The 15343-nt window shown below is 37.4% G+C and overlaps 2 long non-coding RNA genes across 5 annotated transcripts in view; one reads left to right on the top strand and one right to left on the bottom strand.

The window, feature by feature from the left end:
* Positions 1 to 4790, top strand: part of LOC141379989 (uncharacterized) — a 78290-nt gene extending 73500 nt beyond the window's left edge. The window contains exon 3 of the long non-coding RNA XR_015520073.1: positions 1788 to 4790. This is a non-coding gene — a long non-coding RNA (uncharacterized LOC141379989). The remainder of the gene's footprint in view (positions 1 to 1787) is intronic.
* Positions 1 to 15343, bottom strand: part of LOC147838786 (uncharacterized) — a 60625-nt gene that overhangs the window by 40280 nt on the left and 5002 nt on the right. For 2 of the 4 annotated variants that reach the window (XR_015520092.1, XR_015520093.1), the window contains one exon: positions 8205 to 8388. The exons of 1 other annotated variant lie outside the window; for it this stretch is intronic. This is a non-coding gene — a long non-coding RNA (uncharacterized LOC147838786). Of the gene's footprint in view, positions 1 to 8204; positions 8389 to 12860; positions 12965 to 15343 lie in introns of all 4 variants that reach the window. One more of the 4 variants, XR_015520090.1, reaches the window with a different exon arrangement.

Below are 15343 nucleotides of genomic sequence, written 5' to 3'. Positions count from 1 at the left end.
GGTTTACAGTAAGTGATTGCTGATTGTTGACAAGTGGAAAAAAGGAATAAGACATACCACATGCAATAACATAAAAATGTATAAATATATCTATTAGAACTGCCGATTGATAAACAAAATGTATGGGTTGTTCTCACTCATAGGCTGCGTCCGAAACCACCTACTACTCAGTAGGTACTGCATTTAAATTTAAACGTACTACTCGGCCGTCGGAAAAGTACGTTCTATACAGTATGAATTTGAAAAGTATGAATGGAATTCGGACGTACTACATGCGCCGTTTTGTCATGGTCACGTGACCTACCTGCGTCAGTTGCGTCGCCTCACTTCCATTCATGAATTCTCTCGCGGGGCATTATGGGATAGCGCAGCGTGCCTGGGATGCGCACTACATAATCTCGCCGGAAGCAGTAAGTCATCCGGGTACTTCTCGCCTACTGATTTTCGAATTCTATGAATTTGGACATACTACTCGGCTCGCATACTGATTTTAGCGTACTATATGGTATGGAAGTATGCGGTTTCGGACGCAGCCATGGTCTAGATCAGGGGTTTTCAATCTTTTAGGACGCTGCTAAGTTTGTATAATTTTTGCCACATTTTGTGACAAGATCCACACACACAGACGTCAGTAAAAGACCGCAGACACACACATCGCAAAATGCTGGAATTTTTTAGTATTTTTCTTTCAATTCAGCATGTGATTCATTCATTCATTTTCTTGTCGGCTTAGTCCCTTTATTAATCTGGGGTTGCTACAGCGGAATGAACCGCCAACTTATCCAGCTAGTTTTTACGCAGCGGATGCCCTTCCAGCCACAACCCATCTCTGGGAAACATCCACACATACACACACACACTCATACACTACGGACAATTTTTAGTTTACCCATTTCACCTGTACCGCATTTCTTTGGACTGTGGGGGAAACCGGAGCTCGGCGTGTGATATTAAATCATATTAAAACAACACTCTTCCACCAGTCTTTACTCCATACTCGCGTCCAATAGCCCAGTTTGTCATGGGAGCATGAAAGAGATGTTTACGAGTGAAACTGCCAAACGCAGTTAAAGTCGAAAAATTAAAGATGAAACACCCAAAAATACATGAAATCTAGCAGGAAACATGGATAGCGTGGTGACTTTTAAAAAAGCACTTGACCCTAATTGTATTATTGTCATATTTAGATGGCAGGTTACTTGATTACTGATGTCCATGTAAACATAGTCAGTAGTGCTTTCTAAGTGAAAAGTTCAGAGGGGCACTTTTTTGTCAGAATGGCTCACCAGTTTTACTTTCATTCACCGTCATTAATTTAAACAAAAACCTGGTCCATTTTATTTGTATATATTTTTCCCGAACGCATTCTAGAACTCTAGAAGTGCCTGATAGTTAGCTTTGGAACTAATCAGATTCTGTCTAGTGAACGCATAAAAATTGTCATCATAATTTACATGAGTGCACGCCTCAAATTCTCGCAAATGCAGCAGACCTTAAACGCAAGCTCGTGCGACAAGTTTCGCAGTGAGCTCTAAGATGCGAAATTGCATCACATGACTGCGTGAGACCAATCGAAAATCAAATCATTACCTCTCTGTACAGAAATTTAGAAAATGGACCAATCGCTTGCTTTTTTAAATGTCTAATCGTCTTGTTTAATCGCCTATTTTCGCAGCACCATATGACAGAATTTTGCAAGCTCAAAGTCAAGTCTAACTGTGGCATAAAAGCTCGTCTATGATGCCAATTTAATTTGGTTAGCTCACTTATGTCAAGTCTTTGGACAGTGGGAGGAAACCAGGGAACCTGGAGGAAACCCACATGAGCAGAGGGAGAACATGTAAACATGTCCGCACAGAAACATCGACTGGTCTGGTAAGGACTTCTTACTGATAGACAACAATGCCAACCACTGTGCCACCCTATCTAGGAAAAGGGAGGAGGGGTAGGGGTGGAAGGGAGGATTCTTCAAGACAAAGATAACTAAGGTAAGAAACTCTGGTTATTTATAGTGACTTAGGAATCATCTGATTGGTGAATCATGTGTTAGCTAATGAGGGACCAGCTGTGGTCAATCATAAGCAAGTGATCCTCTCGAAATTAGTTTATTAATAAACCACATGTCATGATTTTATGACACAAGTGAAGCTGATGAATTATTATAACTAATAATTAAACAAAGACAGGAAATGGAAGGTAAACTAGATCAAACTACACTCAAAAAGCCTGCTGTTTTTGTTTTAACTACATTTAAAACTACATTTAAAATGAGCAACAAAACTACACAATTCTTGTAAAAACAAATAAGTTAGCTTAATTTGTTCATGTTGCTCCAACACAACTGGATTGTGTTGACCCTAGAAATTTTTTACAGTGTAACCTAAAAAGTCCTGCAACATTCACAAAGTGAGTGCATATGTTCTTGGAAAGTTAAAATAAAGTCTCAATTGGCTTTTAGGAGCATCTCTGAGGAGTTCTGGATGTTCACCAAACAAACAGATATTTCCGAGAACACACACACACACACGACTCCACAAACATCTCCCGCTTTCATCTCTATCAGACTCACACATCAACCACATGAGCCTACAACTCAACTCAGCTTCTGTCCGATGCTGTAGGATTATATAATGTGTTCTGCACATTTCTCTGTGCACGTCTGTGTGAGTTGTTCAGCATGGCACTGCATGTTCTGGGTATCTGACCTGGCGAGGCGTGACACCAGCTGCTTTTACAAACATGTTTGCCTCCCTGGTTTACAACGCCAGCTCATTAGCTGGAATCAGATGTTGTTCTGCGGGGCAAGAACAAATGTCATCGGGGTATTCAGCACTGAAGGACTGAACAACCGGCTCAATTTACATACAATTATACAGGAAACTAGACTGCTGTTGTAGCTGGAGCTGCGGGAATGTACTCAGAGGGTTTCTAGCGGTAGCCAAATTATTGTTTTTTGTTATTGAAAATAGATTGAATCAGTGTTTTACTCCAACCTCAAATCAGAAAAAGTTGGGACAGTAAGGAAAACGCAAATAAAAAAAGAAAAAGTAGTGATTTATAAATGTACTTTCACTTGCATACTGCAGACATTACAACAAACATTGTTTAATTTATCCCTCATGATTTTTATTTTTTGTTTTTTCCAAATAAACCTGTATTTCAATTTTGCTTCTTGCAACACACTTAAAAAAGGTGGGACATGAGCAATTTAGGGCTAGTAATCAGATAAATTGGTTAAATAATAATGCGATTTGAAACAGGTGATGTCAACAGGTGATTGTAATTAGTATTTACTACAAAAAGTAGCATCCAAGAAAGTAAACCCAGACTCATTTTGAAAATGTACTGCTATATACATTTCTGAAGAGCACCAAATACGTCCAAGGAGGTATGCGTTTTTGCAGTTTTTATTTTAGCTAATCCAGCAGAGGCCGCTGTGTATGCTTTTCAGATCTCATTATTTCTCTCGCGAGTGCCATTCGTGCCTGCTGTTCTCACACAAATCCATCAGAGGTTGCTGTTGACTGACAGCCTGACTGACAAATCAACTGACCTACTCTTCTCCTTCTCTAAACCCAACCAATAGTGTTTTCAATTGAACCACCGACCAACTTCCGTAAAACCAACTGACAGTTTTAAAAAGCAATCCAAAAAAAGAAAAGCTGGACAAACTGGAAACAGCTGGAAAGCATTTATACCAAGGTAAGCGTTCACCTGGTAAGCGCAAAAAGGTGCGGTGTCATACCACCACGTAGCGTTTGTTTTACAGTGAAATCCAGCCATACGTACTTCATAATATAATTCATGATCTCCAGAAATCTACATAGGGCTACGTTTTCAGAATGAACCTATGTTGAAGAAAGGTCTAATCCAGGGGTGTCCAAACTTTTTGGGCTGAGGGCCAGTTGCAAAAAAAAAGTGTTGTCCCGGGCCAAATTTTACATACATCACACAGACACGCATATATATGTGTGTGTGTGTGTGTGTGTGTGTGTGTGTGTGTGTGTGTGTGTGTGTATTATGGAATTATTTTAATTATTTCAACTGTGTTTCTAGAAAGACTTACGTTTTTAAAATCTTGAATCTTCTCTGGGCAAATTACAGTTGCAACACTCATCAGACTCTCCTATATAAATTCTCCTTCAGTGAAGGGTTTTCTGTGCATAACTAGCCAGCGTAGAATTTTCTTGCACTTTATTAGCATGCAAAAACTGCTGTTGTTAAGCTGATAGATACTTTTTGATCTCGTTCGGCACCAGTGTAAAAGCTGAAGGCCTGATGCTTTGTTTCATAATGTCTTTTAATATTATATTCCTTCATTACTGCAACTGATTCCTGGCAAATTAAACAGACACATATTCCGCTGACCTCTGTGAAGAAATATTCTTTGCCCCAACGTGACTGAAATTTCCTGCACTCACTCTTGATTTTCCTTTTTCTTGGTTGCTCCATGGCTCGCCAAAACAAGATTATCAATTATGTTTCCTACAGTTTGTTAGGTTTGTTTTACTTCATAACAGGAACTGCTGCCTAATTGAAGGCATGTCATAGCGACACCCGGTGTTTATTTATTGAATTTCATTAATTTTTGTATAGCGGGCCAGAGTCTATTAATATTTATAAAAAGCCTCGCGGACCGCCACAAAACTGATTGCGGGTCGCAGATGGCCCGCGGGCCGTAGTTTGGACACCCCTGGTCTAATTCTTTAGGAGCAAAGATGAGCTGAGGATCGTCAGTTTTTGTATTGTAGCAATACAAAGGAATGTGGATTTTAGACATTTTGTTTCACAAGAAAAAAGAAATACTATATTTTAAAGACAATTGACTTTATTGTTAATGTGAATTGACTAAGCACATTCTTGTATCTAATATAAAGCTTTTTGCATAGTAATTATTTTTTGTTTAGAGTTACATTGAGTTAAAAAAAGTTAACAAAAAATATTCAATACAATCACAGTAATTGTATTTTATTTTACTGTGTGTGTGTGTGTGTGTGTGTGTGTGTGTGTGTGTGTGTGTGTGTGTGTGTGTGTGTGTGTGTGTGCGCGCGCAATATTTGTGCGTAATTACCCTAACTTGCCTAATTAACCTAGTTAAGCCTTTAAATGGAGCTTTAAGTAGAATACTTGTATCTTGAAGAATGTCTAGCATTCAGCTTAAAGTGCAATTTAAAAGTCCACATGAGTATACATTCTGTCTGTAATAATAGCAAATAATAATTAACTAAATAATCTATACATTAATTTTCCTTTTGGCGTAGTTCCTTTATTTATCAAGGGTCATCACAGTGGACTGAACCTCAAGCAAATGTTTTGCTTGGTGAATGCCCTTCTAGCCACAACCCAGTATTGGAAAACACCCATACACACTCACATTCACACTCATGCACTACCGCCAATTAAGCTTATTCAATTCACCTATAGCGCATGTCTTTGGACTGTGGGGGAAACCGGAGCACCCAGAGGAAACCCACACCAACACGAGGAGTACATGCAAACTCTACACAAACACTACGACTGACCCCGCCAGGGCTCGAACCAGTGACCTTCTTGCTGTGGGGCAACAGTGCTAACCACTGAGCCACCCCTCTACTCTTAATTAATAATTAATAAATTTAAATCCTAATTTCATTCATTTGGAAGTATTATGCTGCATTAATATATATATATATATATATATATATATATATATATATATATATATATATATATATATATATATATATATATATATATATATATATATATATATATATATATATATATAGTTATAGTTATATACAGTATTTTTCCAGTTTTCTGTCCAAAAGCATGGTTGTTGTTCTTTTACTTTTAAGTTAGTTTAAGATAAACAGTTTACGAAGCAGAAAGGCTTTAAGTTCCTGCTGTAATCCAGGATTCTCCCCTGATCATTGTTGTCCAGCAGCTCCATCTACACCAGGTAATGAGGCTAAAAAATGCTGTTTTGCACTATGGGTCAGAGGGTGGCCTGAGGAGAACCTGAACTTTAAAAAAAGAACTTCAGAACTTTAAGAATGTTCCAAAAGTCATAAAAGATTCTATATATAAAGTTCTTTCCAAAGGTGAAGTGTCTCATAATTTTGTACCATTAGCAAAACTGAAGTCTACTTATATCTCTATTGAGCTGGGACAGAAAAAACAGTGCTTTATTCACTGAATAATGTAGCTCTAATGTGCTGATTCTGGGAGAAAAAGACGACGTGTACCGATGTTAGCACAGTTGAAGTCTGAATTATTAGCCATTTTGTGATGTTTTTAATTCTTTTTTTAAACATTTGTCAAGAACTGTTTAATGTAGAGAAGGTTTTGAAACAGTTTATTTCTCCTTAATTTATTTTGTCTTTGCCATCATTACAGAACATAATATTTCTCTACTCATTGTGCAAGACCCACTGTAAAAAAATATCCATAAATTAGCAGTTTTCAATATTTTTTTGATTCAAGTTTTCATTGATTCATTTTCTTTTGGGCTTAGACCCTTTATTATTCTGGGGTCGCCACAGCGGAATGAACCGCCAACTTATCCAGCATATGTTTTACGCAGCGAAAACTCTTCCAGCTGCAGCCCATCTCTGGGAAATATCCATACACAATCATCCACATTACATTCATACACTAAAGACAATTTAGTCTATCCAATTCACCTGTACCGCATGTCTTTGGACTGTGGGGGAAACTGGAGCACCCAGAGAAAACCCACGCGATCACAGGGAGAACATGGAAACTCCACACAGAAACACCAACTGACGAAGCTGAGGCTCGAACCAGTGGCCTTCTTGCTGTGAAGCAACAGCACTACCTACTGCACCACTGCGTCACCTTTATTCATGTTTTAAATTTTTTTATTATTTCCCAATTATTTATGCATTTGAATTGGATTATGGGACTTTGATTATTCTTCCCACAACTTTTAACTTAGAAAATTTTCATTTTTAATATTTTGAAGTGACATTTTGTCTGGGTTGGGGGTATTACGGTCCACAAAACTTCCAGTAACAATAAACTGCCAGCACATTTTCTGTTATTTTACAGACTTTTTCTCTCTATATTAGTTCTTCTACATTATATTATTTCTAACTGCTAAAATGTCAATAAAAGTCACTTTTTTAAACTGTAGAGTTGAATTTTCATCATCAAAAAGTCGACAGCAACTTTAAACAAATAGAAAACACAAAATACAGAAACTTTTTTAATGTGTATTGGTATTGAACTGAAAGTGCAAAATAAAGGTTGGTTAATTAAGTTTGCTTAATTCGACAAGTCATTGTTCTGTAGCCAAACAAAAAAAAGGGGGCTTACAATATAAGGGGGGCTTCTGGTAGTACCCAGAATAGCAAAGTCTACTAAAGGAGGTCGCACCTTTTCATTTATAGCTCCTAAACTCTGAAATAGCCTTTCTGATCATATCCGAGGCAGACACCCTCTCTTAGTTCAAAACTAGATTAAACACCTATCTTTTTAGTAAAGCAATGCATCACATAATGGTGAGAGCACACTGTTGGACACACTCAGACCAGCATGATAATGCTTCATTTTCGCATTGACATGTAATATCTCTTATTTAAATACATTATAATCAGCAGCTACACTAATTATTTTCTTTGTTTTCTATTTCCCCCTGGGGATGCCCATCCCGAGGCCTCTTGAGACTGTGCTGCCGCATTGATGGGATCCAAGACATGTGAAGCTAGGATGATGGCAACCAAAGGACTTCAAGGACAACACATACAAAAATATTTTTCATTAAACATATACACAGACATAAACTATAAAATTGGAGTTTAATGCTATCTTTATATAACTTGTATTTAATTGTAACTTGTGCACCTTTTGTAAAGCTGCATTTAAACAAAAAATTATTGTAAAAAGCACTATACAAATAAACTTGAATTGAATATTACTGAGTTTACCAATAAACTATAGATTAACTTAATAGATAATTGTTGGATTTTAATCTAAAACTGATTTATTCCAGCCAAACTAATCAAATGAAAACTTTCTCCAGAAAAAAAACAAATTATATAGGAAATACTGCAGAAATGTCTTTGCTCTGCTAATCATCACTTGGGAAATATTTAAAAAAGAATTTAAATTTGACATCACTTTGCCTTCAACTCAACAGTAAGTGCATTGATCTTGGTGTGTGTTAGAAAACCGAAGGTGGTTTCTGTCCCAAGAGGGACTTTGTAAGCAGTTTGATTGAGGTCTACCTAGTAGTAAAAAGACCTCCGGAGGTCACCTTACTCAACCCTACGGTGCGGGACAGCTTCTGACAGGCATTTAGCAGCGGACAGGATTGCTGAGATGAAAGCCACCCTTCTATTTGTCCATTGACCCCTGTGGAGACGGAGCTGTGTATCCATCAACCTGAGGTGAAAGAGCAAAAAGAGAAGACAACCGATGAGCCACTCTTCACAATCCAATAATTAAGTTGTTGTCAGGTGTAAATACCCTGAGGGAAATAAAAACAGGAGGAAATTGTGTATGAAGAGAAGCGCTGATGGAGGGAGATGGAGTGAAACAGGTGGAGGAGAGAAGGCACGTGAGGACGGATTGTTTTGGGGAGGAAGTGATGCGTGGCCTGCAAGATGATGAGAAGAAGAGATAATTAAATGTGATGACAGAGAGCCTGACTATCCTGGATGAATGCTGATGGCAATAGTGGCGGCAATGGATGAAGGTAACGTTTCATTTAAAAAACGTAAACATGTCCACTGTTTACATGGCATGGATTTTTCCGTCATCAAAATAGCAAAAGTGGATTCTGACATGCCCTTAATGTGTTTGCTCTTTGGACTTTGCGCATGTATCGTCAAAATAGAGCCCTGAATGCTTTAAATAAAAGACTTTTTTTGGTGATGGCAGCTTAAACACACTTTTCATATGTATATATGTATATACACACACATATACATACACAGTTGAAGTAAGAATTATTTGCCCCCCTGAATTATTAGTCCCCCTGTTCATTTCTTTTCGCAAATTCTGTTTAACGGAGAGAAGATTTTTTCAACACATTTCTAAACATAATAGTTTAAATAACTCATTTCTAATAACTGATTTATTTTATCTTTGCCATGATAACAGTAAATAATATTCTACTAGATATTTTTCAAGACACTTCTATAGAGTTTAAAGTGACATTTTAAGGCTTAACTAGGTTAATTAGGTTAACTAGCCAGGTTAGGGTAAGTTATTGTATAATGATGGTTTGTTCTGTAGACTATCGAACAAAAATATAGGTTAAAGGGGGCTAATAGTTTTGTCCTTGAAATGGTGTTTAAAAAGTTAAAAACTGCTTTTATCCTAGCCAAAATAAAACAATTAAGACTTTCTCCAGAATATCTATAGACTTAAAAGGATATAGATAATTTTGATCGTTACAGTAAGTACTGACAGTCACAGCTTTGTTGTCTTGATTAGACAGAAAAATGAATGAGAATCTGCTTATTCGTACTGTTGGTAGTAAGAGGCTGTATGTACTGAATGCATAGATCATCTAAATACAAATAAACAGTCTTTATGAGAATTCGAGCTTATAGATAACTTGATTGCATTTTATTTTAAAGTATGCGTACTTAATGTGGTTACAGCATAGTTACTTAAAAGATACAGGTTGTATTAGGTAATTCAATGGTAGCTTCAAAAATAGTAACTAGTTATTACTGTTATGATATTGTGATAAGCACATACTGTTGTACATGCATGTGAAACAGAACTGACGCTCCCACTTTATATTGTGGTCTTAACTAAAATGTACTTACACAGGAATTAATAGTTTGTCCCAATGTACTTATTGTGTAAATACATGAATTTATTGTGTACTTATGCTTGATTTAATACCTGTATGTAATTACATCTGTAATTAACTTCTGTAATTACATTTGTAAATACACTGCTGACCATTCCCTATACCTTAACCCACCCATAAACCTACCCATACCACCAAACCTGTCCCTGACCCAACCCCTATCCCAACTCAAGAGCACCACAAGTGTTTTCAAATACTTTATGAACAAAGTAAGTACATTGTATTTATTTCCTGATGTAAGTACATAGTAGTTAAGGACACTCAATATAAAGTGGGACCGAACTTTCAAATAAAATGCTACAGATAACCTTAAAACGTACATATTCATAATAAAAGCCAAGAAAAAAAACAACAATCTTACTTTCACTATGACTGTAAGAACAAAATCTGACATTTATTTTCAAATAAAACACAACACACTCAGAAGTAAAAGTACAAGAACATTCTTAATATAGTCATATAGGGTGCTTCTTTGTTCTTTTTTAGGTTCTAGTATGTAAACTTTACATGCTAATATCTAGTAAAATATTATTTAATGTCATCTTGGCAAAGATAACAGAAATCATCTTTCAAAATTCTTATTTATCAAAAATCTTATTTTCATTAAACATAAATTGGGGAAAAATAGGTGGGCTAATAGTTCAGAAGAGCTAATAATTCTGACTTCAACTGTAAATGCCTGTTCAACTGATTTGACCTTTTCAAGGAAACACTATGGAAAATGTCAATAAAAATATTAAGATTACCTGAGGAAAGTTTGACAATTATGTTTAGCTAGTGATTTGGAACCAGGTGCAAGTCTGATATAAACAAAGTCTGTCATGGACTAAGTTGCCCTCTGGCTAGAGTGCATTACATTCACAGCCTGCGGTAATGAAACATGACATCTGATCATTAAATTCGTCCTACAAAGTTGGCCAGAGCTGAAGCACAATAATGAGAAGGGAAGTTTTTTAGAACTATGTTTTATAGCCTCAAACAAGCTCAGAGTTCAAGACTAAGACCCTTGTAGTTGACTGTTCCTTGATCAATGCAAACCTTGCTAACACAAGCTTCTTAAAGGGAAAGATCACCAAACAAAAAAGGAAACTCTATCATCATTTGCTACAGGTTTTACAATACCTATATGTTTTAAATTCTCTTGTGCAATAGGTGTTGTATGGCAAGAATATTTATCTAGAACATTTCATACTTACATAATTTAACATGCTTTAAACAAACAATATTAAAATAAACATTTAATACAATAAAGATAAGAAATAAAAACAAATGATTAAAACTACAGACTTTTTAAAATTGTATGATTATTATTATATTTATTTTTATTATCATTATTATTATTTTTTACAAATTGTAAAGTTATGAGCTTCCCACTTATTAGAAATCCCATTGTACTGTCCCATTCTGATTATAGCCCTTGGAATTTGTCATGGAAGGATGCTGACAAAGGAGTTGAGGATCCACGTCCAGCTTTATTAAAGAGTACAGTCAATGGTCAAACACAGGCAGCAGACAATGCAAATGAAAGAACAGAACAATGGTCAGACATGAAAAGACTAGTCAAGAAGAACACTTTGTAATGTTGCAGGGTATAACCAAACAAGACTCAGCCATGAGAGTGTCACAGTGAGCCATTTATATAGTCTGTGTAATCTTGAGCAGCTCCCAGCTGTGTGTGTGTGTGTGTGAGAGAGAGAGAGAGAGAGAGAGAGAGATAGATCAATGGAGAACTGGAACAGGTGTGTGTGTGTTTGGTACCTGAAGGGAGTTGTAGTTCGGGTGATAATAAATGTTTTCCAGCGATCTATAAGAGTTAGATCGCTGGTGATCATGACAAAATAGATTATGATTATGATCAAATTATGCATATAATTATATTAATATTTTATATATTATATTATATTATTATGCAGGCATCCCTGCAAAGGGCCCTGAATTCAAAGTAATGCCACTGTATAGTCCATTCACTAAATTGAAACAAAATTTAAAAAAGACAAAACCTCAACATGCTTAATTGGCTAAAAAGTTACATGATCACTGAAGAAGTTTTTAACACATCTGTGCCGAGTGGGCATTTGTTTTCAGCCATATTGAGCCAAACCACACACCAGCTGATTGGTGGAGAGGAGACAGTGATGTAGCCAATTATGATATGGGGATGGTTAGGAGGCCATGATAGACGGAGGATTTTTAACAACCCCAGAGAGTCAGGACCTCAGTTTAACGTCTTAACTGAAAGACGGCGCTCACTGAGGAGTAGTCCTCATTAATATACTGGGTCCTTAGGACCCACACAGACCCCAGGTTAAGCGCCCGCCTGCTGGCCTCACTAACACCACTTCCAGCAGCAACTTAGTTTTCCCATGTTGTCTCCCATCCAGGTACTGACCAGGCACAGCCCTGCTTAGCTTCAGTGGGCGACCATATGAGAGTTGCATTGAGCTAGCCGACGGCATTATTTAGACCTCATTAAGGTCCCATGAAATTAACAAAAATCTCTTCTTCTAGGGAGTCCATACAAAATAGGTTGCATGAGTACAGGTAGTTTAATTTTAAGATTATTTTGACATACAACACACAAAGCTTTATCGGCAGCGATTGTATTTTTTATTGAGAGATTTTGGGATACAGCAGAAAGTTATGATTTTTTTTTTTTAAAAACTGATTAAAAGCTCGATTTACCAATCCAGGCTCATTCTGTTTACATACTCCTATGTACATTTCTGGTGAGTTCCAAATACATCCCAGGAGCTACATTTTGTGCCATTCGTGTCTGCTCTTTTCGTGTAAATCTACCAAGATTTACCAGGAGGTTGCTGTTGGTTGATTGACTGAACGAACAACTGACTGACTGATAATCCTCACCCACCCCCTTCCCTAAACCCAACTGATAGTGTTTTGAAAGGCAATCCAAAAAAGAAAAGGCCTCACTGCAGCCTGATTTTTACCATGTTTTCAGGTTTATACCATATTCTCACCCTGTTATTTAATTGTTTGTTTTATTGTTTGGCTTTTGTTTTTGTCTTACCTGCTTTCTGGAACCATTCTTCGCCAGGCTTGAACCCTGTCGTCATGATCAACTCCGCTCTGTGTCTCAAATCCTCTGATGTACACTGTGAGCCACTAGACAAACTGTTAACAGATGAAAAGCCATCCTTGCAGAGGTAAGCGAAAAAGAGCGTTCTGTAGCATTCATTTTACAGACAAAATGCAGCCTTATGTTCCTCTGTCTACATAATTTGCAATCTCCAGAAATGTATATAGGGCTATGTTTCCAAAATGAGCCTATGTTGGAATTTACTGTGTTGTATGAAAGCAATAAAGTTCAATCTAAAGCCAAACTTAGACGTCTGGTCATGACAGCCATGAGAATTAAAGTAAAAAGGGAATATCGATCCTTAGAATCTTTCTATAAGCAATCAGTTCTCGATGAAGCTATTAAAATATGAGCTAACCTCTCGCATAGTTTATTTTGAGTATGAGTTGGTATTGTGCAGATTTTAAGAAATCTTTTTTTCTACCTAAATCAATTAGACTTTTAAATATGTAATATTTGTGTCGATGATTAAATATTTGTGTTGATTTGTGTTGTCTATATTGTTCAGTGTGTGCAAATGTGGGCCTAGGGTCCAAGACTAAATTCCCCATTGGGGACAATAAAGTGTATTAAGTACTGCAAATAATACCTCAACTGGATTAAGACGACTTCAACAGAGTCTTACAATTAGAAAAGTACAGAGGAAATACTTGAATCATCTGCATCAACTCAAACAAGCGAGCCCTAGAGCGACCTCTATAATTATCAAGTGCCAAAGCTGGGAAAATTGCAGGTTTCTGAATGTCTTGAAGGTGAATCTTTAGAGTTTTAATCCAAACAAGGTGTCACCCCCCCCACCCCAAACAGAGGGCAGATGATAATCATAGCTAATTGTAGTCACGTGTCTTTTTTGCTGCACTCCAAGGTCCACATCACATCTCTTCCAGCCCACGCAGAAGATAATGCATTTCCCTGCAGATAATTGCACGGTGCTAATAAGTTAAATGCTGATGAACTACCGTTTAAATTGCTGCTGGTGTCTGTGCGTGTGTGAAGAAGAGGAAACTCTGCTATATTTCCTCATAATTTAAGAGTATGGTGTAAGGAAACGGCTATAACCGTGACCGTGCAATCTCTAGAGTCTGCCGTAATGATGGCCGCTGACATAGATTCATGCTTATCATTACTCTGTGCTGTTTACAATAACACCTTGGCCAGCTTGAAAGTGTCAGCGGGGGGAAGCGGTATTAAGAAAAATACCCAGCATTACATTTTAGCCCGCGGCGCAAAAATGCCTATCCATCTCTCATTCTTGGTGGCTGAACTGATGGATATCAGAATTTCGCAATAACACAGGTATAGCCTGATGAATTGCCGGTATGCCTCCTCACCTTGTTGGACAGAGTCTTGCGTCTGCATGCAAGAGATGACTGCCTAATCTTAAGTCAAATACTTTCGGATGGAAAGGAAAATGGAAAATGCAGATAAAGAGTTGTTGTCCTACGTTAGATCATTGTTTCCCAACCCTGTTTCTAAAGGCACACCAACAATACATATTTTCAACCTCTTTTTAATCACCTGAATCAACTCATCAAAACATTAGAAGAGACTGCAAAATCTGAAATGAATGGGTAAGGGTAACAGATAAGGGAGACATGCAAAATATGTACTGTTGATGTGCCTCCAGGAACAGGGTTGGGAAACCCTGTTTCAGAGAGTCAGAAGATGCCGTTTTGAGTACTTGCAGGAGAAGTTTATAACCCACAACTGAGGCGCCCTTGAAAAAGCCACGTCACCCCTAATTGCTCCCTGGGTACCTCACTGATGTGTGTGTGCACTTTGAAGGGTGAAACGCACAACACTAACTTTGGGGCTTGTATTCTCTAGGGAGCACGGGTTACCGTACTTGGCTGTCACGTCTCTTACTTTCTCATATAATCATGCAGAACTGTTACGACAAACAGCAAAGCATGACTAAAGGCATTTCATTTGTACTTGGAAGCTCCCAGTCTGTACTTTTGGCTTGAAAACACACCCTCAGGTCTGGCTGCATCTCAAATCTCATATTTCCATTAAAAAGTATGCAACAGTAGTAGTAGTTTGTATGTATGTATAAATTCACATAAAAGAGTTTGCATAAAGTTTCTGGACCTAAACTGACCTACTTCCAAGAGAGTGTGTATACAGTGTTAACTAAATTATGTTGGAAATACAGTGGTGGAAAGAGTAGCTACTGGAAAATCCTACTCAAGCAAAAGTACAATTACTTGCCAAAAAATAAGAGTAAAATGATCTGCTCTTAATCCCCCATAGCAAAATTTCTCTGGCCCAGATCTGGTCCACACCATCAGCATTTGTTTGGCCCACATGCCGCAGTGAATTACAATACATGTCTGGAACAAGTCTGGCTTCCATACAAGAAGCAAATATGGACCATATCTGGGCCAGATCTCAGCCAAGTTAATAACCCATAA

The sequence above is a fragment of the Danio rerio genome, chromosome 21 (genome assembly GCF_052040795.2).
Source record: "Danio rerio strain M-AB ecotype USA chromosome 21, GRCz13ab, whole genome shotgun sequence".
Lineage (NCBI taxonomy): Eukaryota > Metazoa > Chordata > Actinopteri > Cypriniformes > Danionidae > Danio > Danio rerio.
The sequence above is the reverse complement of the archived record's forward strand: the minus strand, read 5'-3'. Positions and strand labels throughout refer to the sequence as shown.